This window comes from Bos javanicus, chromosome 1 (assembly GCF_032452875.1).
Source record: "Bos javanicus breed banteng chromosome 1, ARS-OSU_banteng_1.0, whole genome shotgun sequence".
NCBI lineage: Eukaryota > Metazoa > Chordata > Mammalia > Artiodactyla > Bovidae > Bos > Bos javanicus.
The window spans coordinates 11,244,626-11,271,779 of record NC_083868.1 but is presented as its reverse complement, the minus strand read 5'-3'; the positions used below and the strand labels follow the sequence as shown (position 1 = coordinate 11,271,779).

Here is a 27,154-nt window from a genome sequence, read left to right as displayed (position 1 = left end):
CAGGAGATCTTCCTGACCCAGGGATTGAACCCGGCTCTCCAACATTGTAGGCAGATGCTTTACCATCTGACCCATCAAGGAAGTTGGGTCAAGATACCAAGGGAATATTTCATGCAAAGATGGGCTCAATAAAGGACAGACATGGTATGGCCCTAACAGAAGTAGAAGATATTAAGAAGAGGTGGCAAGAATACACAGAAGAGCTATACAAAACAGATCTTCAGGACCCAGATAATCACTATGGTGTGATCACTCACCTAGAGCCAGACATCCTGGAATGAGAAGGCAAATGGGCCTTAGGAAGCATCACTACAAACAAAGCTAGTGGAGGTGATGGAATTCCAGTTGAGCTCTTTCAATCCTAAAAAATGATGCTGTGAAAGTGCTCCACTCAATATGCCAGCAAATCTGGAAAATGGCAGTGGCCAGAGGACTGGAAAAGGTCAGTTTTCATTCCAATCCCAAAGAAAGGCAATGACAGAGACTGCTCAAACTGCTGCACAATTGCACTCATCTCACACACTAGCAAAGCAATCTTCAAAATTCTCCAAGCCAGGCTTCAACAGTATGTGAACCATGAACTTCCAGATATTCAAGCCAGATTTAGAAAAGGCAAAGGAACCAGAGATCAAATTGCCAACATCCACTGGATCACCGAAAAAGCAAGAGAGTTCCAGAAAAAACATCTACTTCTGCTACTTCTGCTTTATTGACTATGACAAAGCCTTTGACAGGGTGGATCACAACATACTGTGGAAAATTCTTCAAACGATGGGAATACCAGATCATCTGACCTGCCTCTTGAGAAATCTGTCAGGAGGTCAAGAAGCAACAATTAGGACTGGACATGGAACAACAGACTGGTTCCAAATAGGTAAAGGAGAACATCAAGGCTGTATATTGTCACCCTGCTTATTTAACTTATATGCAGAGTACATCATGAGAAATGCGGGACTGGAAGAAGCACAAGCTGGAATCAAGATTGCCAGGAGAAATATCAATAACATCAGATATACAGATGACACCACCCTTATGGCAGAAAGTGAAGAAGAACCAAAGAGCCTCTTGATGAAAGTAAAAGAGGAGAGTGAAAATGTTGGCTTAAAGCTCAACATTAAGAAAATTAAGACCATAGCATCTGGTCCCATCACTTCATGGGAAATAGATGGGGAAACAGTGGAAACAGTGTCAGACTTTATTTCTTGGGGCTCCCAAATCACTGAAGACGGTGACTGCAGCCGTGAAATTAAAAGACCCTTACTCCTTGGAAGGAAAGTTATGACCAACCTAGGCAGCATATTGAAAAGCAGAGACATTACTTTGCCAAAAAAGGTCCGTCTAGTCAAGGCTATGGTTTTTCCAGTGGTCATGTATGGATGTGAGAGTTTGACTGTGAAGAAAGCTGAGCGCTGCAGAATTGATGCTTTTGAACTGTGGTGTTGGAGAAGACTCTTGAGAGTCCCTTGGACTGCAATGAGATCCAACCAGTCCATCCTAAAGGAGATCAATCCTGGGTGTTCATTGGAAGAACTGATGTTGAAGCTGAAACTCCAATACTTTGGCCACCTGATGCGAAGAGCTGACTCATTTGAAAAGACCCTGATGCTGGAAAAGACTGAGGGCACGAGGAGAAGGGGATGACTAGGATGAGATGGTTGAATGGCATCACCGACTCAATGGACATGGATTTGGGTGAACTCTGGGAGTTGGTGATGGACAGGGAGGCTTGGTGTTTTGTGATTCATGGGGTTGCAGTCAGACATGACTAAACTGAACTGACTGAGACAGCGTATTAAAAAGCAGAGACATTATTTTGCCAACAAAGGTCCATCTAGTCAAAACTATGGTTTTTCCAGTGGTCATATATGGATATGAGAGTTGGACTGTAAAGAAAGCTGAGCACCAAAGAATTGATGCTTTTGAACCATGGTGTTGGAGAAGACTCTTAAGAGTCCCTTGGACAGCAAGGAAATCCAACCAGTCCATCCTAAAGGAAATCAGTCCTGATTATTCATTAGAAGGACTAATGCTGAAGCTGAAACTCCAATACTTTGGCTACCTGATGTGAAGAGCCGACACATTTGAAAAGACCCTGATGCTGGGGGGGATTGGGGGCAGGAGAAGAAGGGGATGACAGAAGATGAGATGGCTGGATGGCATGATCGACTCAATGGACATGGGTTTGGATGGACTCCAGGAGTTGGTGATGGACAGGGAGGCCTGGCGTGCTGCAGTCCATGGGGTCACAAGGAGTTGGACACTACTGAGCAATTGAACTGAACTGAAAGAGAATCAAATACTATATAAAGAAGTGAAAGTGAGGTTTATCCCAGGAATACAAGGTTATTTTAACATTTAAACACCAATCAATATCATTTTACACATTAACAGAATAAAGGGGGGAAATGATTACATAAAAGGATAGTGAAAGGGTATTTGATTTAAAGAAACACTTTGTCATGATGAAAACTGACACCAAAAAAAAAGAATAAAAGGGAAATTCCTTAATCAGATATATAGAAGTCCTTTAATCTGAAAATCTGATAAAACTGTATCTACAAATTACCTACAGCTACCATTATGTTTCATTCAACATTGCATAGAAATTCTAAAAAAGTGTAGTAAAAGAAAAGGTATAAAGATTGGAATGAAAGAAACCAAACTGTCATTATTTGCAGGTGACATAGTAGTATATACATGAAATTCAAAAGAATCTATACTACAATTTAGGATTATTAAGTAACTTTAGCAAAAAATCTAGATACAAAAATAATATAGAAATATAAGTTATTTTTCTATACATTAGCAACAATTAGAAAATGTAATTTTTTAAAAATCTATAATAGCATCAGAAATAATATCTAGGAATAAATCTCAGAGAAGGCGATGGCACCCCACTCCAGTACTGTTGCCTGGAAAATCCCATGGACAGAGGAGCCTGGTAGGCTGCAGTCCATGGGGTCGCTAAGAGTTGGACACGACTGAGCGACTTCACTTTCACTTTTCACTTTCATGCATTGGAGAAGGAAATGGCAACCCACTCCAGTGTTCTTGCCTTGAGAATCCCAGGGACGGGGAAGCCTGGTGGGCTGGCATCTATGGGGTCACACAGAGTAGGACACGACTGAAGTGACTTAGCAGCAGCAGCAGCAGCAGGAATAAATCTAACAAAAGTTAAACAAGATGTCTAAAATGAAAATGAAAATATATTGATGAAAGGTTTTTTTTAAAGACCTAAATAAATGGCCAGATATACCACAATAGAAGACTCAGCATTATTAAAATCTTAATTAACCACAAATTGACTTGTAGATTCAGTATAATGCCGATTGAAATCCCAGTAGGTTTTATTGTGGAAATAGATAATTCTAAGACACATATTTAAAGGACCTAACATAACCAAGATAATAATGAAGAAGCATGAAGGTTAAAATTTTATGTAATTCAATTTCATGACTTACTATCAAGCTATAGTAATTAACACTAGGGGAGTTGGTGATGGACAGGGGGGCCCGGCGTGCTGCAATTCATGGGGTCGCAAAGAGTCGGACACAACTGAGCGACTGAACTGGATTGTTAAAAAATCCACCTGTCAATGCAGGAGATGTGGGTTCGATCCCTGAGTCAGGAAGATCCCCTGGAAGAGCAAATGGCAACCCACTTCAGTATTCTTGCCTGAACAATACCATGGACAGAGGAGCCTGGCAGGCTACAGTCCATGGGGTCACAGAGTCAGAGAGGACTGTGTGAATGATCATGCTCACACTGGGTAGTAGCCTGAGAATCGATAAATAGACCAATGAAACAAAAATGCAGTGGGTTGAATGGTGGCCCTGAAAGGATATGTCTATGTTCTAACTTCCAGAACCTGTGAAAATGATCTCATTTGGAAAAATAGATCTGATTAGGTCATAGATATAGTTAAATTAAAGTGAAATCACTCAGTCGTGTCCAACTCTTTGCAACCCCATGGACTGTAGCCCACCAGGCTTCTCCATCCATGGGATTCTCCAGGCAAGAACACTGGAGTGGGTTGCCATTTCCTTCTCCAGGGGATCTTCCCGACCAGGGATCAAACCCGGGTTTCCCGCATTGTAGGCAGACGCTTTATCGTCTGAGCCACCTAATTAAGGTGGGCCCTAAATCCAATGACAGGCATTCTAATAAGAGAAAAGCAGAGGAAAATTTGAGACTCAGGCACCTGGGGGAGAAAGCAGAGATTAGAGTCACATAGCTCTATGCCAAGAAATATATGGAGCCAGCAGAAGCTGGAAGAAGCAAGGAAGGATTCTCCCCTAGAGACTTCAGAGGATCTTGATCTTGCCAACGTCTGATTTCAGACATCTGGCCTCCACAAATGAGAGGGAAGACATTTCTTTTGTCTCAAGCCACCCTATTTGTGATATTGTGTTAGGGCCACAGTAGAAAACTAATACAGTAAGTAACAGAGAGATTCCAAACAGAGACCCACGTTCATGGAGTGATGTGAACAATGACACAGCAGTACAATTCAGTTAAGAAAAAAAAAAAAATCTTCTCAATAAATGGTTTGGAGTCAATTGAATATTCATGAGGGGGAAAAGCCCTTTATCTCATACCAAACACAAAATAAACTTGATATAGACCAAAGAGGTCTTCCCAGGTGGCTCAGTGATAAAGACTCCACCTGTCAAGCAGGAGACTTGGGTTCAGTCCCTGGGTTGGGAAGATCCGCTGGAGAAGGAAATGGTAACCCACTCCAGTATTCTTGCCTGGGAAATACCATGGACAGAGGAGTCTGGCAGGCTATAGTCCATGGGCTCACAGAGTCAAACATGACTGAGCAACTAAACCACCACCACCAGAAACCATAGACCAAAACTTGAAAGCTAAGATAATCAAGCTTCTGGATGAAAACATAGAATATATCTTTATATCATTGGTACAGTCAGAGATTTAAGGGGAAAAGCTCTAACCATAAAAATAAAATATTATTAAACATGATGTGTCATTATTAAATATTATTAAATGCTATTAAATATGACTAATAGCCCCCAAAAGATGTCCACATCCTAGTCCCCAGAATCTGTGTATGTTAGATTGCGTTGTAAAAGGGAATTAAGGTTGAGATGGAATTAAGTTGCTTCAGTGTTCCTGGGCTTAAGGTGGAAGATGGGAACACAAATCAAGAAATGCAGAAGCTATATTCCTAGAAGCTGGAAAAAGCTGGGAAATGAATTGTCCCTAGAGTCCCCAGAATGGAACACTGCCCTGCTGATACCTTGAGTTTAGCCCAGTGGGACCTGTCAGACTTCTGATATACAGGACTATATGATAAGAAATATGTGGTTTTCGCCACTAAGTTTGTGGCAATTTGTTACAGCAGCCATGGAAAACAAATGCATCTGACTTCATCAAAATTAAAAACATCCATTTATGGGACCATCATTAAGACCGAAAAGGTAAGACACAGACTGGGAGGAGAGATTTATTACACATATATCCCCACAACAGACTTGGGTCCAGAATATAAAAGTAATTCCCCCAATCTATAATAAAATGACAGAAAAACCCAACTTTAAATGGGCAATAAAAGTTAAAAAGAGAATCAGTATCATTATTTATCAGGGGAAGACAAATGAAAACCAAAGGAGACAACCCTACATACCCACAGATTTAAAATTTTAAAAGACTACAATGTAAGGCTTTGGCAAGGACATGGTGTAAGTGGAAAGCTCAAACATTGCTGGTAGAATTGCAAATTAGAACAACCACTTTGGAAAACTGTTTAGTATTCAATAGAATCTACTAAGATTGGACTTCCCTTGTAGCTCAGTTGGTAAAGAATCTACCTGCAATGAAGGAGTCCGCCTCCAAAGCAGGAGACTCGGGTTCAATTCCTGGATTGAGACGATCCCCTGGAGAAGGAAATGGCAACCTACTCCAGTGTTCTTGCCTGGGAAATCCCATGAACAGAGGAGCCTGGCAGCCTACGTTCATGGGGGTCGCAAGAGTTGGACACGACTTAGCAACTAAACCACTCCCAGAATCTACTAAAGTTAGGCATGGTGGTGGTTTCATCGCTGTTGTGTCCTGCTCTTGTGACCCCCATGGATGCACTCCAGTCCCCATGTCCGTGGGATGCTCCAGGCAAGAATACTGGAGTGGGTTGCCATTTTCTTCTCCAGGGAATCTTCCCAACCCAGGAATCGAACCAAGATCTCCTGTTATGGCAGGCAGCTTTGACTAGACAAACCTTTGTTGGCCAAGTAATGTCTTTGCTTTTTAATATGCTGTCTAGGTTGATCATAGTTTTTCTTCCAAGGAGTAAGTGTCTTTTAATTTCATGGCAGCAGTCACCATCTGCAGTGATTTTGGAGACCCCCACCTCCCCCCAAAATAAAAGTCTCTCACTGTTTCCATTGTTTCCCCATCTATTTGTCAAGAAGTGATGGGACCAGATGCCATGATCTTAGTTTTCTGAATGCTGAGTTTTATGTCAGCCAGCTTTTTCACTCTCCTCCCCATGGGTGCTATAGTTTAATTTGAAAAAGCAAAACGTGAAATAAAATATTATATTCAGATTGCTGGAATGTAGTTGATAATGATTTCTAAGCATGTAAAGTACAGGCATGTAATAGCTAGAACATAGTATATGATCAAGTTTAATTGGAATTCCTAAACCAATAGAATAAGAGGAGAAATTAGTCCAGTTTTGATCAAAACATAAACAAGTATTTGAAGTCTTTAATGTTTACGTCATCAGCTCATGGCATAGCCAGATCTTCATAGAGATTTCTGTATACCGTACAAAAAAATGTGAGAGGTACCTGATTACTGGCTAAGACTTTGAACTTCAAAAGTTGCTTCAGATCAGTCACTCAGTCATGTCCAACTCTTTGTAACCCCATAGACTGCAGCACATCAGGCCTCCCTGTCCATCACCAACTCCCGGAGTTTACCCAAACTCATGTCCATTGAGTCAGTGATGCCATCCAACCATCTCATCCTCTGTCATCCCCTTCTCCTCCAGCCTTCAATCTTTCCCAGCATCAGGGTCTTTTCAAATGAGTCAGCTCTTCGCATCAGGTGGCCAAAGGATTGGAGTTTCAGCTTCAGCCTCAGTCCTTCCAATGAATATCAGGACTTCTCCTTTAGAATAGACTGGTTGGATCTCCTTGCAGTCCAAGGGACTCGCAAGAGTCTTCTCCAACACCACAATTCAAAAATATCAATTTTGGGGGGCTCAGCTTTCTTTATAGTCCAACTCTCACATCCACACACGACTACTGGAAAAATCATAGCTTTGATTAGATGGACCTGTTGGCAAAGTAATGTCTCTGCTTTTTAATATGCTGTCTATATTGGTCATAACTTTTCTTCCAAGGAGCAAGTGTCCTTTAATTTCATGACTGCATTATGTCTAAAAAAAATGTACATACCTTAATCAAAAAATACTTTACTACTGAAAAATGCTAACCATCATCGGAGGCTTCAGTGAGTCATAATCTTTTTGCTCACAGGGAATCTTGCCTTTGTGTTAATAGCCACTGACTCATCAGAGTGGAGGTTGCTGAGGGTCTTGGTGACAGTGACAATTTCTTAAAATAAGACAATGAAATTTGCTCCATCAGTTTGAAACAGAGCAGGACCCTATGGTTCTTGCCCACACCCCACCCCTACTCCCTCCCACCCACCATGTCCTCTGCCTGCCTTTTGTCTGTGGAAAACTTTAGTCCAAGAATAAGAGATCAGTCCTGGATGTTCATTGGAAGAACTGACGTTGAAGATGAAACTCCAATACTTTGACCACGTGATGCAAAGAGCTGACTCATTTGAAAAGACCCTGATGCTGAGAAAGATTGTGGGCAGGAGAAGAAGGGGATGGGGATGGCAGGAAGAAGACAGAGGATGAGATGGTTGGATGGCATCACCGACTCAATGGACATGGATTTGGGTGGACTCTGGGAGTTGGTGATGGACAGGGAGGCCTGGCATGCTACAGTCCTTGGGGTCGCAAATAATCAGACACAACTGAGTGACTGAACTGAACTGAAGTTTAATCAGGGAGGTGAGAAATATGGACAAAGGGAGACAGTCAAAGAAGATGAAATAATAACAATGTAGTCATTAAGCACAGTCAAGGACGTTTAGTTTTCTCTCAAGGGCTGTAGATAATATTCTGAGCCACATCCTGTGAGCTGTCTTATAGATATTAAAACCCCAGGTGGAGAAGTTAACTACATGATGACCAGACTGTACCCAGACCATGAGCTACCACAATTCTGAGAATTGGCTGCAAGGAAATGGGAACACATGGGCCCTGGAATTGAAGATTAACTGTACCTAAAACAACCGAGATGACTCTGGTCAGACCACTGTTGACCAATTTGAAGATGACTGTGAGGGCTGAAAATGACTGTGCTGTTTCTATATGCCCTCTCCCTGACTTCGTCCATAAAAGCTCTTGCCCCACAGGTTGCCAGTGGGGGGGAGGTGGGGAGGACAGGAATCAACTGTTGGATAGATGTCTGCTACCCTCTCCCCACCAGTTGCTGTCATCTGAAATAAAGCCAACTTTTCTTTCCACCAACCTAGCCTGTTTATTGGCTTTTAAGCGGCGAGCAGCCAGAATCCGCACTATTTCAGTAACAAATTGACTTTTCTTTTCACAACTGATTTTTCCATAGCATACAATGCTGTTTGACAGCATTTTACCAACAGTAGGACTTTTTGAATTGGAGTCAATCCTCTCAAACCCTGCCGCTATTTACCAACTAAATTTATGTAATATTCCAAACCTTTTGTCATTTCAGCAATCGTTGCAGCATCTGTACTGGGAGTAAAATACGTCTCAAAAAACACTTTATTTGAGTGTTTAAGGTGCATAAGCTACATACACAGCAGCTCCTAATCTGTTTATGTTTTATCGTGAGATTGAAGCAATTCAGTCACGTCTTCAGGCTCCACAACTTATCTTTTTAGGTCTCTTGCTATTTCCACCCCATCTGTAATTATTTCCTTCACTGAGCTCTTGAATCCCTCAAAGTCATCCATGAGGGTTGGAATCAACTTCTTCCAAATTCCTGTTAATTTTTATATTTTGACCTCTTTGTATATATCACAAATGTTCTTAATGACATCTAGCACCGTGAGTCCTCTCCAGAAAGTTTTCAATTTACTTCTCCCAGATCCATCTGAGGAATCACTGCATATGGCAGCTTTAGCCTTAAGAAATGTATCTTTTAAGTAACAAGACTTGAAAGTCCAAAGGACTCCTTGACCTGTGGGCTGCAGAATAGATGTTGCATGAGCAGGCATGAAAACAACATTAATCTCATTATACATCTCCATCAGAGCTCTTAGGTGACTGGGTGCATTATCAATGAGCAGCCATATTTTGAAAAGAATCTATTTTTCTGAATCATAGTTCTCAGCAGTGGGCCTAAAATAGTCAGTAAACGATGTTATAAAGAGATATACTGTGATCCAAGTTTGTTGTTCCAGTTATAGAGTACAGACAGAGTAGAATGAGCATAATTCTTAGGATTTGGGGATGGTAAAGGAGCATTTGCTTCAACTTGAAGTCACCAGCACCATTAGCCCCAACAAGAGTCAGCCTGTCCTTTGAAGCCAGGCATTGACTTCTCTCTAGATATGAAAGTCATAGATAGCTAGCATCTTCTCCCAGTATAAGGCTGTTTTGCCTACCTTGAAAATCTGTCATTTAGTGTAGCCACCTCCATTAATTATCTTAGTTACATCTAGATAACTTGCTGCAGCTTCTATATCAGCACTTGCTGCTTCTCCTTGAACTTTGATCTTATATGGTTTCTCATTTAAGCCTCATGAACCTACCTCTGCTAGCTTCAGACTTTTCCTCTGCATCTTTCTGATCTCTCTCAGGCTTCATAGAATAAAGAGAGTTAGGGCCTTGCTCTGGATTAAGCTTCAGCTTAAGGAAATGTCATGGCTGGTTTGACCTTCTATCCAGACCACTAAAACTTTCTCCATATCATCCATAAGGCTGTTTCACTTTCTTATAATTTGTGTGTTCACTGGAGTAGAACTTTTGATTTCCTTCAAGAGCTTTTCTTCTGCATTCACAACTTGGTTAACTGTTGGCACAAGAGGTCTATCTTTCAGCTTGTCTCAGCTTTTGATATGCCTTCTTCACTGAGCTTAATCATTTCTAGCTTTTGATTTAAAGTGAGGAATATATGATGCTTTCTTTCACTTGAACACTGAGAGGCCATTTTAAGGTTATTAACTGGCCTGATTTTGATATTATTGTACCCAAAGAGAAGGGGAGAGATGGGGGAACAGCTGGTTGATCAAGTAGTCAGAACACATACATTTATCATTTATATGTCTGTCATATATGGGCACAGTTTGTGGTTCCCCAAAACAATTACAATAGGAGTATCAATGATCACAGATCACCATAACAAATATAATAATAATGAATAAGTTTGAAATATTGCAAGAACTACCAAAATGTGACTCAGAGACATGAAGTGAGAAAATACTGATGGAAAAAAATGGTGTCAATAGAATTGCTCAGTGCAGGATTGCTATAAACCCTCAATCTCTCAATCTATAAAAGATGCAATTATTTGCTAAATGCAATTTTAAAAAGAAGGTATGCATCCATACCAAGACAGCCTTCTCTTTCTTTTTTTTTTTTTTTTTAAGCCTGGACTCCAGAATGTTTCCTCCTTGGCTTTCTAAGGCCCAGGAGGCCTCTGAAGTGGTATGCATGTGCTTAGTCACTCAGTCATGTCTGACTCTTTGCAACCCCATGGTTAGCAGCATGCCAGGCTTCTCTGTTATTCTCTATCTCCTGGAGTTTGCTAAACTCATATCCATTGAGTTGGTGATGCCATCCATCCATCTCATCCTTTGTATAAGTTCATTTATTTGTGAGCACAAGCATCTCCCTCACCTTTGGATCCAGAAACAATGCCCAGAAAGATCTGGTGAATCTTGCATTTTATTCATATATAAAAAGAGAACAAAAGTATAATGGTCCTTGGCTTCCAGAGGGCAGTCAACCCCCGCTTTTCTCTTTGTGTGCAGGTCTTTTAGTAAATGTTGACTCTATGGACTTATTTTCCCAATAATCCAGTGTTGCTGCCAGGATCTGAAGCAACACAGACCCTGATGATGGTGGAGTGAGAACTAAGTGAACATTTAAGACCTCTTGCTGTCCTGCTGGCTCCACGGTAAAGAATCCACCTGCCAATGCAGGAGACACAGATTTCATCCCTGGGTCAGGAAGATCCCCAGGAGAAGAAAATGGCAACCCACTCCAGTATTCTTGCCTGGGAAATCCCATGAACAGAGAAGTCTGGTGGGCGACAGTCCATGGGGTCACAAAAGATTCAGATGTGACTGAGCGACTAAAGAACAACAGCTGTCCTCCTTATACCATCTCCTCCTTATCTTCCCTCCACGGCCAGTGATTCCAGCCAAAGCTCCATCCCTGAGATGCTTTCAATTCAGGATGGCTTTTGTTCTTTCACTTGGAGATTGAAAACCAAACCCATCTGTTTGTTTAAGCTCTGTCTGTCTAACCTTTTTCACTTGTTAAAAAAGAAGTAAAGGAGAAAAAGGAAAAAAGGAAAGAGAGTTGAAAATCTAGGATGATTTTTTTTTTTAATGCTTGAATGTCTTGAGCATAGTATAGTTATACTAATAGAGAAGCTCCAATAGCAAGCAAACATTTAAAGAAACAGCCAAGAGAAGAAACCAGCCATGAGTCCTTGGAAAATCTACAAAAACCCAGAATTCAGGGACATCTCCCTCTATGCCCCAACTTTTGTATCTGTATTGACAGTCTCCACAAGAGCAAGGAGGCTCTCTTTCTAATTATAATATTACCAGCACTTACCTCAGTGAAAGCAAATGGTAAATATTCAAAGGAGAGGAAGAAAGAGAGAGAGGGAGAAGGGGATAAAAGTGTTATTTTGCCCTAAATCTATATTGCAAACAATCTTTTCCATTTGAGTAACAACCAGAATCTGCCCTGTATCAAGAGATTGACTTTAGATAACCATTATAGAGATTATAAATATATTTGTTCATATCATAACTCTTATATTTATATTGACTTTTAATCAACCTCAGTATAGTTCCTCCCTATTTTATATTTTCCCCCGTATAATTTTTAACTTCTTTGAACATTTCAACATACTTTGCAATATGTATTGATAGCATTTCTAAGGTAGTTTCAATATGTTATTGAGCCTCTTAGATACCCTCAAAAACTCTTCCCTTCTCACTGTAAAGTTGACAGGAAAACATGAAAGAATGTTCACAAATTTTTCCAATACATACAGACTATTAGTAGTCTTTAGACTGAACAGAAAAACTTTGTTTTCAACACCTCTTAAGTGCATGCTATTACAGCTTTGGAATGTATGTGTTTAGAAAGTACAACTTAGAAGGATACTGATTGGAAAAATTCTTCTTTGAGACATAAAAATTATATCAATTATCTGGAATATAATTAGCATAGCTAAATGATTATTCATCATCTGGAGGGTGAAAAAAGATAGGCTTCCTCCTAGCTTGTAATTTTAAATTTAGTAGGTGCCAATGATAAATGCCTTTATATGTATAGTCTTCATGCAATGTAAAATTAAAATTCAAAACCATTTAAACAGAAAGAGGTTTGGAACTCAGTTAAGCAATTTAAAACTATCTAAAACCTTAATTAAGGTCAGTTTTTCACAGCTCAACCATGTCAACTCATAAATTTGTTTTTGATGCGGTCTTGAATCAGCACAGGAAGATTTTGAATAACGTGGGCCAAGACTTATCCTGAAGCACATAAATCACTTTTGACATATATATTCATAACAACAGGCTTCAGAAGAAAAGGGAAGAGTGAAAGTTCTAAGAAACTGGGCAGGAATACTTCCTAACGTTCAGTGGTTTACATGAGTTGCTAAATTCTAAATTGCAAAAGTGTATGTAGTTTGCATGAAAAAAAATAATTTTATTCACTATGCAGACAAAAAGTCCCTTTGAACATGCTCTACTTGGGGGTAATTTTGTGACTCAAAGAGTTCTTCATATTTCCCCAGGGATGCTTTAATCATTTCTCCCTTTTACCCTTGAAAGACCTCAAAAAATCCAGTTATGTGACATAAATGAACGTGTACCAGAGACATTCGGAACATATATTTACCTTTAAATAATTAGGAATGAAAGAGCAGATCTTTGCAATCTAAACGATAAGAGGTCCCATAAAGTTGAAAATATACCCTTAAAACTCAATATTTTACAATAACTCCTTAATATTCATTAGGGGATCAATGTCCAAACCAAAGCATTGCAGTTCTGAGAGATTTTCTGCATTGCACAGTTCAGCCAAAGGACACATTTTGGAGCAATATCTGAGGTCTAGAGAAATTTAATGGAAAAACAAATTAAAAAAAAAAAAAAATCCAAATCTTCACAACTAAGACAAGCCAAGAAATGTTTGGATTTAGATACCCTGACTATAACCCAAAGGGGTACTTTTTTGGAGACTGAAAGTAATTTGTGTGTCCTCTTAAACCAGAATTAACTACAATATCTTACATAGGTCATTGCTGGATAAGCAACAGTCTTTGTGTTCTGTACTTGCATTTATTTATTCTGATTCTTTTTCTTTGCTCATTCTCCACATTTCAGAGAAATTGATAAATATCTCCATTATCAAAACTTTTCAATTATTTCATTAAATGTGTTTTTAGTCTGGAAGCGTAATTTTATGTAAAAATAACATTCATCCAGCTTGATCTTTATTCTCTGCACTTGCTGCTGCTTATAATATTTCTAGTCTGAAAGGTTTGCCTTTTTTCCTGGCAACTGTTGTATTAGGCTAACTTCCATGAGTTGAGGAAAGGGCTCTACATTGTTGGTTTATATTTCTTTTTCCTAATGAGGGTCTGAAAGTCCTTTGGGGCTGTTAGAATTTTTCCAAGCCACAGCTTCTTCTGACCTCACACAATTCTTAAGGTTCACCTCTCTCATTGCACTGCTCCAAGAACATGGAGAAGTGAGCTTTTTAGAGGCTCGTCCTTTCTTGTTAGATTTATAGTTATTGTTTAGGAAGATTCTTCTAAACCCTCTTGAACCGCGTGTCTGTGTACTAGGATCCCTGATTTGGAATGACACCCCTCTTTTTGTCTTAGTTGTTTTTGAAATTTGTTTCACGGAAAACCAGAATGAGTGGTTTCTGAGTGCCTGGAGTTGCACTCCCCTCACTGTTTTGATTTCCAAGAACAAGCTATTCACATACTGTTACTTCTACCCAGAATGTCCTTCCTCCCTTCTGTTTCTGGTCAATTCTCTATTATCCTCTAAGAGGATCTACTTAGTAATCATATTTTCTCTGAAGCCTTCCAGTCCCCCATTTCTGTTCTTCCCCAGCATTTTACATCTGCCTCCATTAACACTTAGCACATTTCTCTAGAACTAGTGACCTAGACTGTGAATTCTTGTAGGAAACTGTTGGCCTTGAAGTCCCCAGTGTTTATACATTGTATCCACTCCTCCATTTATTTACTCTCTGAATCATGCATTTTCAAATACTTTTCAAGCACCTACTCTGCGCCAGCAATATTTTGGTCTCCAAAGATCAGCAGCAAATGACATGAACAAGATTTCTGTTCTCCAGCAGCCTTATTTTAGTAGAATGAAGCCTGATGATGAATAAGTAAACAAATAAATGAACAAGATAATTTCCACTATTAATTGGCATCCATAAAATATATAAAACAGGCAGGTATAGTGTGATGGGAAAGTGTGATGGGTGGTGAGACAAAACTTCTTTGGGTGGTGGTATTTGAGCTGCAACCCGAATAGCATGAGAAAACAAGATCTGGTCAGGGAAATGAAAATCAAAACCAGAATGAGATATCACCTCATACCTGTTAGAATGGCTGTTATCAAGAAGCAAAAGGCAAGTGTTGGTAAGGCTGTGGAGAAAAGAAAAGTTTTGTGTTCTGTTGTGGGAATGTAAATTGGTGTAGCCATTATGGAAGTCGGTGCGGAAGTTGCTCAAAAAATTAAAAATAGAACTGCCATATAGTCCAGCAATGCTACTTCTTGGTATTTATTCAAAGAAATAAAATCACGATCTCAAAGAGATAGCTGCCCCCTGATGTTCACTGCAGGGTGGTTTACAGCAGGAAAGAAATGGAAACAACCTCAGGGTCCACCAAGTGGTAACTGGGTAAAGAAAATGACAATGGAATTTTATCCTGCCATGAAAAGAAGGAAATCCTGCTCCTTGCAACAACAGGATGAAGCTTGAGGGCATTATGCTAAGTGAAATAAGTTCAGGTAGAAAAAGACAAATACTATACGTTCTCACTTACATGAGAAATCTAAAAAAGTGAACTCAAAGAAACAGAATAAAATGGTAGTTGCTAAGGACCTGAGGGGTGGGGAAAGTAAGAGATGTTGATTAAAGGGTACAGACTTCTAGCTATAAGAGGAATAAGTTCTAGGAATGTAACATACAACATGGTGACCATAAATAATACTTGAAAGTTGTAAGAGGCTAGATCTTAAATGTCATCACCCACACACAAAAATATGGTAATTATGTAAAAAGACGGATGTGTGAACTACCTTATCATGGTCATCATTTTGCAATATATACATAAAACAAATCCTCACCTTGTACATCTTAAACTTACAAATGTTATATATTGATAGCATCTCAATAAATCTTCAGTTCAATTCAGTTGCTCAGTCATGCCCAACTCTTTGAGACCCCGTGGACTGTAGCAAGATAGGCCTCCCTGTCTGTCACCAACTCCCAGAGTTTACTCAAATCCATGTCCATCAAGTTGGTGATGCCATCCAACCATCTCATCCTCTGCCGTCCCCTTCTCCTCCTGCCTTCAATCTTTCCCAGCATCAGGATCTTTTCCAATGAGTCCGTTTTTTGCATCAGCTGGCCAAAGTATTGGAGCTTCAGCTTCAGCATCAGTCCTTCCAATGAATATTCAGGATCAATTTCCTTTAGGATGGACTGGTTTGATCTCCTTGCAGTCCAAGGGACTCTCAAGAGTCTTCTCCAACACCACATTTCAAAAGGATCAATTCTTTAGCGCTCAACCTTCTTTATAGTCCAACTCTGACATCCATACATGACTACTGGAAAAATGATAGCCTTGACTATATGGAACTTTGTTGGCAAAATAATGTCTCTGCTTTTTAATATGCTGTCTAGGTTTGTCATAGCTTTACTTCCAAGGAGCAATTTCATAGCTGTAGTCACCATCTGCAGTGATTTTGGAGCCTAAGAAAAATAAAGTCTGTCACCATTTCCATTGTTTCCCCATCTTTTTGCCATGAAGTGATGGAACTGGATGCCACAATCTTTGTTTTTCTAATGCTGAGTTTTAAACCAACTTTTTCACTCTCCTCTCTCACTTTAATTAAAATGTTCTTTAGTGCCTCCTCGCTTTCTGCCATAAGAGTGGTGTCAACTGCTTATCTGAGGTTATTGATATTTCTCCCAGCAATCTTGATTCAAGCTTGTCCTTTATCCAGCCTGGCATTTTGCATGATGTACTATGCACATAAGTTAAATAAGCATAGTGACAATATACAGTCTTGATGTACTCCCTTCCCAATTTGGAACAAGTCTGTTGTTCTATGTCCGGTTCTAGCTGTTGCTTCTTGACCTGCATACAGATTTCTCAGGAGGCAGGTCAGGTACTATGGTATCCCCATCTCTTGAAGAATTTTCCACAGTTTGCTGTGATCCACACAGTCAAAGGCTTTGCCATAGTCAATAAAGCAGAAGTAGATGTTTTTTGGAACTCTCTTGCTTTTTTGATATCCAACTGATGTTGGCAATTTGATCTCTGGTTCCTCTGCCTTTTCTAAATCCAGCTTGAATATCTGGAAGTTCTTGGTTCACATACTGTTGAAGCCTGGCTTGGAGAATTTTGAGCATTACTTTGCTAGTGTGTGCTGCTGCTGCTGCTAAGTCGCTTCAGTCGTGTCCGACTCTGTGCAACCCCATAGACATCAGCCCACCAGGCTCCGCCGTCCCTGGGATTCTCCAGGCAAGAACACCGGAGTGGGTTGCCAGTGTGTGAGATGAGTGCAATTGTGCAGTAGTTTGAGCATTCTTTGACATTGCCTTTCTTTGGGATTGGAATGAAAACTGACATTTTCCAGTCCTGTGGCCACTGCTGAGTTGTCCAGATTTGCTGGTATATTGAGTGCAGCACTTTCACAGCATCATCTTTCAGGATTTGAAATAGCTCAACTGGAATTCCATCACCTCCACTAGCTTTGTTCTTAGTGATGCTTCCTAAGGCCCACTTGACTTCACATTCCAGTATGTCTGGCTCTAGGTGAGTGATCACACCTTCGTGGTTATCTGGGTCATGAAGATCTTTTTTGTATGGTTCTTCTGTGTATTGTTGCTGCCTCTTCTTAATATCTTTTGCTCTTGTTAAGTCCATACCGTATCTGCCTTTTATTGTGTCCATCTTTGCATGAAATATCCCCTTGGTATCTCTAATTTTCTTGAAGAGATCTCTAGTCTTCCCTATTCTATTGTTTTCCTCTATTTCTTTGCATTGATCGCTGAGGAAGGCTTTCTTATCTCTCCTTGCTGTTCTTTGGGACTCTGCTTTCAGATGGGTATATCTTTCCTTTTCTCCTTTGTCTTTAGCTTCCTTTCTTTTCTCAACTAATTGTAAGACCTCCACAGACAACCATTTTGCCTTTTTGCATTTCTTTTTCTTGGGGATAGTTTTGATCACTGCCCCCTGTCCAATGTCATGAACCTCCCTAAATAGCTCTTCAGGCACTCTGTCTATCAGATCTAATCCCTTGAATCTATTTGTCACTTCCACTGTATGATCATAAGGGATTTGATTTAGGTCATACCTGAATAGTCTACTGGTTTTCCCTACTCTCTTCAATTTAAGTCTGAATTTTGCAATAAGGAGTTCATGATCTGAGCCATAGTCAGTTCCCAGTCTTGTTTTTACTGACTGTGTAGAGCTTCTCCATCTTCAGCTACAAAGAATATATTCAATCTGATTTCGGTATTGACCATCTGGAGAAGAGAAGTCTTCTCTTCTGTTGTTGGGAGAGGGTGTTTGTTAGGAGCAGGGTGCACTCTTGGCAAAACTCTGTTAGCCTTTGCCTTGCTTCATTTTGTACTCCAAGGCCAAGCTTGCCTGTTTCTCCAGGTAACCAGGTTACTCCAGGTCTTTAGTGTACATAATGTTTAATAAGATTAGCTAGCATATGATCACCAAAAGACATGTACTAGGACATTTAAGACAGTGCTATTCACAAGCACCCCAAACTGGAAACTAACCAATGCCTGTTAACAGTAAAATGGGTAAATAAATCAGGGTATATTTCCACAATGTAATTAAATAAGAATAAATACACTTAACTACATGCAATAATATTGATGAATCTCACAAATGCAATTTCAGTGAAAGAAGCCTGACACAAACAAACAAACTATATGTGTTCATTCATATAAAGAACAAAAGCAGATGAAAGCAAATTGATGCTGTTCTAAGTCAAGATAGTGGTTACTCCTGGAGACTGGAGGGATGTTGCTTGGAAGGGGGCAAAAGGGGCTTCTGGGTCCTGGCCACATTCTGTGATTACATTGGAGTGTTCAACTGGTAAAAATTCAGCGAGTACTACACTTTAAAATATGTGCCTTTTTATTTATGTAGACTTTACGTTTTTAAAAGTTTAATAAACTAAACAAAAAAGACATAAAATTTGAAAAAGAACTGAAAAAACTAATAGACACCCTATATTAATTACTCGCTTTTGCTCCAGTTGCTGTTTATGTCATTTCTACGTGCTAACTCTTTGCACCTATAGTAGTGGAGGTGAATCTGAAATTCTAATGCGGACATTTTATTTTATTTTATTTTATTTTTAAACTTTACATAATTTTATTAGTTTTGCCAAATATCAAAATGAATCCATCACAGGTATACATGTGGACATTTTAAGTGCTGACTTAAATCTGGGTTTTGTACTTTCTAGGTGTTTTGTTTGGTCTTTGCTGTTTTTTCATCTTTTGTTTTTACTTCCTTAATCCTTGGTTTTCTCATTTATAAAATAAAGGCAATAACAGTAGCTACTAATAGGTTTGTGGTTAAGTATTAAATGAGCAAATTTTTGTAATGTACTTAACATAATGCCTAACATGTGGTAAGTGCTCAATAAACCTTTACTAACTGATAATTTCTGCTTTATTTTACCTAGAAATACTCAACTTTTGTCAACCCAAGCATTGCGAGATAGTCCACAAGTCTGTCCACCTTCAAATATTAGAAACTAAAAAGACAGCAGCATGCCATGCTCTGCGCAAGAATGAATGAGGGCAGAAAGTAAGCAAAGAAGGAACTAGAGAAGAATGCCATCCTAGCATGTGAAGATGGTGATTCGATAACAGTAAGAATCGAAGCAGACAGTCTGCAAAAGCATCAAGATATATCATCATTATCAGATCCTCTTAAAGACAAAGAAAAGTACAACTATCCTTTTGTCTGAACCCTGACTTACATTACAGTTTTGTGTTATGTATGGCAGGTAGGATGTGTTGTGGTGAGACTGCTGACTCAGAGACACAGCACCTAGACTTCAGTCACAGCTACTTGTATCACCTGGGAAAATAACTCCCTCTTTTCTCAGTTTCCTCACCTGAATGATGAGGATAATATTAATGGTATCCACCTCATGCTGCTGCTGCTGCTAAGTCACTTTAGTTGTGTCCGACTCTGTGTGACCCCATAGACTCGTTGGCATACAGAAAGCACAATAGCTTCTTATAAGAAACGCGAAGTATGGTCAAGCTTTACTCTGGGGAAAACTGTAAAAAAGCCAAACTTCTGTTCTATTCTTTCCCAGTCTTCTTCAGAGCACTTCCAGTCTTGCTCCCTCCAGGTTCCTAACACACACAGGCCAGTCCCTGGTAACTCACAGCACTTCCCCAAAAATACTCACCCTGACCTGCCTCCTTCTCCACATCCCAAATTCCTCCTTGGAATCTTTATAAAATTGACTTGTGCCATCTATGTTTCATTCCATTCAAGATGAAAAATAACGCATTCCTTTCTGTGGAAGTGTAGTCGCTCAGTCACGTCCGACTCTGTGACCCAGTGGACAGCAGCCCACCAGGCTCCTCTTTCCATGGAACTCTCCAGCAAGAATACTGAGTAGGTAGCCATTCCCTTCTCCAAAGGGTATTCTGACCCAGGGATCGAACCCAGGTCTCCTGTATTGCAGGCAGATTCTTTACTGTCTCTTTACAACTCTATAGACCATAGCCTACCTGGCTCCTTTGTTCATGGGACTCTCCAGGCAAGAATACTGGAGTGGACTGCCGTGTCGTCCTGTCAGGAATTTTCGCAACCTAGGGATCGAACACACATCTTTTATATCTTCTGCTCTGGCAGATGGGTTCTTCTGAGCTACTACCCCTAGTGCCACTATGAGAAGCCCATATAATCTTTTTTATGATATTATAATGGGTATCTTTTCCTCAAATGACATTTCTGATTTTGACAAAGCTTTCTGAACTCTGCTTCACAACCTCATGAAGTGACGCAAATGGTACCAACTCCCAGCTTCATTTCTTGCCAACTGGGAGATATTTTCAACCAGAAAAATCTTGTCATTCTCAGTCACAACAAATAGATGACTGCTTATTATAATATTGATGATTTCAGAGCTGTAAATTGCAAAATTAAAAAAATAAGAATATTTTCTCTTTTCTATCCTTTTATATCCAAATAAGGGGGAAAAGTAGAGAACTAAGAGATGGAATATGCTCTGATTCTTCTGTGGAGTTTTAATTTCCCCAGGGAATGACCAGAGAGTTGACTTGTGCAACTCATTCTCTTTCATGTAAAAAGACTCTGTATTTCCCAGTATATTCGAAGCCGAAGAGATAGTTCCTCCCTCAACTTCACCCTGGATTTCCCTGATTGATTCCAGGAGCAACCACATGGCAAATATGTATGTCCACATGTGTGTACATATTCACATGGACACACATATTCTGCATTGCCATCCCTATTCCAGCCCTACCCTATAGTAAATTTCCCCAAATGAAAAAAAAAAAAGAAAGAACTAATTCTGATGACCCTTGGTGGACAACCTGGACCTCAGAAGTACCCAAGAATCCTAAAATAACTTAGTTAAAGATAGAGACCTGTTTGAGTTGCAGAAGCTCAGGTTTTATTTAACTGCACAGTGCATCCCAGAAGTCAGATGATTACCCAAGGTCAATTCAGAAAACCAACCACCCATGTTGCATGCTATTGCAACCTTCAGGATGATTCACTTAATTTGCACTTACATTTTAGTTTAAAATGTCATTGAGAGAGTTGCATGTGTGTGTGCATGCTCTTTGTGACACCATGGACTGCACCCCACCAAACTCCTCTGTCCATGGAATTTTTCAGGCAAGGATACTGGAGTGGGTTGCCATTTCCTCCTCCAGGGGATCTTTCCTACTCAGGAATGCTGTGTCTCCTGCATCGGCAGGCAGATTCTCTACCATTGTGCACCTGGGTTTATCAGCAGTCAAAATAGAGTCTCTGACTTTAGGAAAAGATTGAGTGGCAGTTAACCCCGGAGATCCAAACCCCAACCCTTCTCTTTTTCCATAGACATCTAGCCTGGTAAACATTGATTATAACATGAATCCATCAGAGTTTGAAATCCCCATGTGGGCTAGAGTGTTCCAGACATTTCCTGGCACTAAGAGAGTACTCTCCAAAGAACAAGCATCAATTCAACAAGATAGAACTGACGCCAACTTTTCCTAGAGCACAGATGCCAGTCATGAGCAGGGGAAGAATGTAAATTCTCAGCATGATATAATCACAGAAAATGACTTGTAAATAATCCGAACACTGGTTTAAAAGGTGTATCTCAGGATGCAAACGTGCACTCATCAGTGACTCAGAAAGTACCAGATGTAAACAATTACCCATGCACAGAAAGCACTTCTAAGGAAAGTGAATCAGGTCAAGACAGAGGATGGTTCAGGACATCCAGTACAAAACCCTCTCCTTCATTTAATCTCTGAGCACAAAGGACAGTTTGAAATGCTTTTAAAACCCCTTCAATATTTTGGACTTCTATGCATAGCTTACACATGGGTATTCTCTTATCATTAGACTGTTCCAAAAATCTGAATCCTTAAAGTCCCGGTGTAACTGTCTACCATAAGGTAGGCTCCTTGGATGAGAGCCATAAGTCATCAAGATCACTTGACCTGGTCCAGCGCCCCACACTAACTCAGCTCCCTAATTCCCTCCTGGCAAAAGTCCACAGCCAGTCTTAGCCTCACTCACTCCCCCACTAAGCTCAGTACTTTCCTCTCCTTCACACTCTGATCCAACTTCCAACAGCCTCACTCTTCCATGGACCTCTGTAGTGTGAAGAAAAGTGCAGGATAAGACTCTGCTGCTGTATTTGAGTTAAAAAATATCGGAGGAATTTTTGCACACCTTAGCTTAAGGCATCATTGCCCTTGACCTGGATGAGGCCCTAGCTCTGAGCCCTATGCTTTAGAGGACTCACTCTGCCCCCACTCTCGCCATGCATGTCCCAAGGTAAAAGTTTATAGGCCTAAACTTGCACACTTGGAAACTTTGCCTCCCCTTACAGACCAGGATTTGGGTACTTGGGACCTTGGAATTTCCCACCCAGACATCACTGAGTCTGTTTCCAAGGCCAGAATGGAGCTCTTCACCATGGTGCCTCCTGCAAGCAGATGGCGCTGGCCGTCTGCTCCCCCAAGGCCAGAGGAGTGGCTGAGGGGCTGCTGAGTTCAGGGACTATGGATACAGCTTTGAAGTGCAGCCTGGATTGTCTATACACGTGTGATGAGGTCCCTCTTGGCATGAGAGATTGCTAGTAGTGGGGAAGGAAAGAGGAGCGGTCAGGGGCCAGGGCCAACTCTCCCCACTATGCTACATTTTAACACAGAATTCCGAGAAGTATGAGAATCATAAATTGGTACCCAGCCTCCCAGGTCAACATAAAGATATATTTGTCAAGGAAAGAAGACATAACAATGTTTATTTAATAGATTCTCACTTGAGTTATGGGGTTTCCCAAGTGGCGCAGTGGTAAAGAATTCTCCTGCCAATGTAGGAGATGCAAAAGACACTGGTTCAATCCCTGGGTTAGGAAGATCCCCTGCGGGAGGAAATGGCAACCCACTCCAGTATTCTTGCCTGGGAAATCCTCCGGACAGAGGAACCTGGTGGGCTACAGTCGATGGGGTCACAGAGTCAGACACAACTGAGCACGCGTGCACACACACACACACACACATATCTGAGTTATAATTTTTTAATATTTAGACATGTAGCTATATGACCTCAATTAGCACTCTTGTTACAGAGAAAAAATTATGGACAGACTTGCTGAAAGATATATTTGCTTAAAGTTCATCATCTTCAGAAATTAACTTCCGCAAGGAATATATTCCTGGTGGTTGGGTTAGTCACTAAGTTGTGTCTGACTCTTAAGACTCCATGAACTGTTAGGCTGCCAGGCTCCTCTGTCCATGGGATTCTCCAGGCAAGTATACTTGAGTGGGTTGCCATTTCCTTCTTCAAAATATACTCCTAAGAAGCCTCAAGTCACAATAAACTCTTTAATCTGCTCAAAGATTTTCCCTGGAGCAGCACCACTGCTCTTCAAAGTAATATGGTATCCAATAAGCACTATTCCTATCAATCCTGAGGTGTGAGGTGCCAAAGGCAACCTCCAGGACTCCATCCTGAGTCACTCACCTTCTTTGCTAGCCCTCCCCTTGGGTCACATTTCTAAAAATCAACTGGTGCCATCTGCAATGAATACCCATGTCATCAGCAATCATTTTCCAACAAAATCATTTCCCATGTGTGCATCATCTGAACATAGATATCAGTTCAGTTCAGTCACTCAGTCATGTCCGACTCTTTGCGACCACATGGACTGCAGCACGCCAGGCCTCCCTGTCCAGCACCAACTCCTGGAGTCTACATAAACTCATGTCCATCACGTCAGTAATGCCATCCAACCATCTCATCCTCTGTCATCACCTTCTCCTCCTGCCTTCAATCTCTCTCAGCATCAGGGTCTTTTTCAATGAGTCAGTTCTTTGCATCAGGTGGCCAAAGTATCGGAGTTTTGGCTTCAGCCTCAGTCCTTCCAATGAATAAAGGACTGATTTCCTTTAGAATAGACTGATTGGATCTCCTTGGAGTCCAAGGGACTCTCAAGAGTCTCCAACAACACAGTTCAAAAGCATCAATTCTTTGGCGCTCAGCTTTCTTTACAGTCCAACTCCACATCCATACATGACTACTGGAAAAACCATAGCTTTGACTAGACAGACCTTTGTTGGTAAAGAAATGTCTCTGCTTTTTCATATGCTGTCTAGGTTGGTCATAACTTTTCTTCCTAGAAGCAAGATATAACAGGAATAAAATTCACATCCACTCCCCAATGTGTTTGCTCTCATTAAGAAACATCATGTTATGAACAATCCTTAAAAAATGATAACTTGTTGTGAAAATCAAGGTAATAAGTAAAAAAGAAATACTGGATAAACTAGAAAAGCTAGCTGGCTTCACAGCAGAAAGGGCAAAGAAAAACAAAGGATAAAAATTGCTGACTGGAAAGGAAGCAGCGGGGAGATTTCAGAAACAGAACTGGCGGCGGGGGTGAGGGGTGGGGGGAAGTGGGCAGGGCTTAGCAGAGTTGAGAGTGAGAGGGGAGAGAGACTTAGGTGCAGTGACCTTGTGTGAAGGATATTGAGAAAGATGAGCCATAGAGGATTAAGTGAAAGTGAAATCGCTCAGTCGTTTCCGACCCTTTGCGACCCCATGGACTATAGCCTACCAGTCTCCTCAATCTATGGAATTTTCAAGGCAAGAATACTGGAGTGGGTTGCCATTTCCTTCTCCAGGGGATCTTCCCGACCTAGGAATTGAACCCTGGTTTCCCGCATTTTGGGCAGAAGCTTTACTGTCTGAGCCACTAGGGAAGCCCACTAGAGGATTAAATATGGCCACAAACATTGCCCCTTGTCTATCAAGAGGGAGAGTCTTCTTCAATTGCTTTGAATCTGTGACCTGCTTTGGCCAATAGACTGTGACTGAAGTGATACTGTACAGTCTCCAATACTGAGCCTAAAAAGATCTGCAGTGGCCTCTTAGACACACCCAGGGGAGCTTCCAGATGACTGCAGCACGAGAACAGACCTACCGCCCAGCTGACATCATCAACTCCACTACTAAATGATGTGCTATGTGCTCAGTTGCTCAGTCATATCCATCTCTTTGCAACCCCAGGGACTGCAGCCCACCAGGCTCCTTGGTCCATGGAATTTTCCAGGCAAGAATGCTGGAGTGGGTTGCCATTTCCTCCTCCAGAGGACTTTCCTGACCCATGAATTGAACCTGCATTTCCTGCATCTCCTGCATGGGCAGGTGGGTTGTTTACCACTGAGCCACTGGGGAACTCCCACTAAATGATGTTAAGCCACTAAATCTTGGAGTGGTTTGCTATTCAGAAATAGATAACCAAAATACAGGAGGAAAAGATTTTTAAGACTTCAACTGGACATTATGGACATAGGCTCTCTATGTTCTCAAGAGATTGCATTAGAAAGAATTAATTTGTTTTTGAGTTATCTCCAGATGTCATTTGAATGTCAAGATGGGAAGAGACATATGGGCCTTAATGGACTATACAATATGATGCCAAGAAGAAGTTCTAAATATCATTTAAAAATGTGTTTTCCATACCTATGCTACATTAGTATATTTTCATGCTAACAACTCAAAATAAAACTAAAATACAATCAGAAAAAAATCTCTAACAATCCATAAAATTTGTAGTAACTACAAATAGTCAAAATTCCATGATTATTTCCATATTCCTCTATGAAGAACGCTATCCAGCAACCAACTTATTTCAAAGGATATAAAAGCTAAGGACCCCCAAGTGGTATGCTATGTTTAAAAGAACACCCAGTCCCCCACATCTAGATCCATGCCAATATTATGCTCCATTCAAGAAACCTGGGATCTTCAGCATATAGGTCCCCACCATCACAGAGCCTCACACTTTAGTACTGGAGAAAGGTTTCAAGCACTCTCAGGGCCATGCCATTCAATTTAGGTGACCATCACACCCTGTGGGATTCCTGTCCTTCCATCCAATCCTTCTGGCCACTTGGAAATGACCACAGCTGCTGTGAGTCAGAGCTATTTTACAACAGTGTGCACAGCTGCCAAGTTTGGATCAGTGGAGTTGTTATTTTCTCTGGGTAATTCAGATGTTTGACTTACTTGCATCCTGGACTTCCACACCCACACACATGTAAAGATATGTGACTTTAGTCATAGCAGAGCTAGATAAGCACTTAGCCATGTCTGCTCTCAAGTAGGAATTATGAGTTCATGACTGAGTCAGTGTATTCACCCACCCATCAGATAAACTACTTGACAGTCTTGTTGAAAACAGTTTCTCTTCTCCATGAGCAGATTGGCCAGCAGCCCAAACCCCAGTAGTTCTCCATCGTGTAACAAGAGCTGCTGCCTTCTGCCTTCTGAGCCAGACTCCAAGGCCCACAGGAACTGACTAGAGTCCTGGAAGACCCAGACACAGCCCCATGTGCAGATTCCTGTGCAAATAAACTGAGTCCCTGCCTTAGTCAGAGCCAGGAAACACCAGCAGTAGCTGGATCATATGTCATCCAGCCACAAGACCAACTGTCTCTTCAGACATTTGAAACACTTCAAACCATGAAGTAGGAATTAGCTAGAACCTTAGACCCAGTGTCTGAACAAGGGAGACTAATAATTTGCTTCCCCTTCAAATCAATGTTGTTTGAATATTTGTTCGACATTCCCTTAGCAGAAATACAGAGGTACTAAATTTCCATTCCCAAAAATCATCTACAATTCTGTTATTTCTTATTATTTCAATGAGCAAATTTATTGAGAAACATATGAAACTGCTCAATATGTAAATAATCAGCAAACCACATGTTTCTGGTCGACTGTACTATGTTGCTGCTGCTGCTGCTGCTGTTGTTGTTCAGTCACTAACTCGTCTCCAACTCTTTGCGACCCAATGGACTGACTGC

The 27,154-nt window shown here is 40.7% G+C and overlaps 1 long non-coding RNA gene across 1 annotated transcript in view; it reads right to left on the bottom strand.

Moving 5' to 3' along the window:
• LOC133252770 (uncharacterized) overlaps nt 1-27,154 on the bottom strand; it is a 108,086-nt gene that overhangs the window by 55,877 nt on the left and 25,055 nt on the right. Inside the window, exon 2 of the long non-coding RNA XR_009738081.1 lies at nt 20,324-20,404. This is a non-coding gene — a long non-coding RNA (uncharacterized LOC133252770). The remainder of the gene's footprint in view (nt 1-20,323; nt 20,405-27,154) is intronic.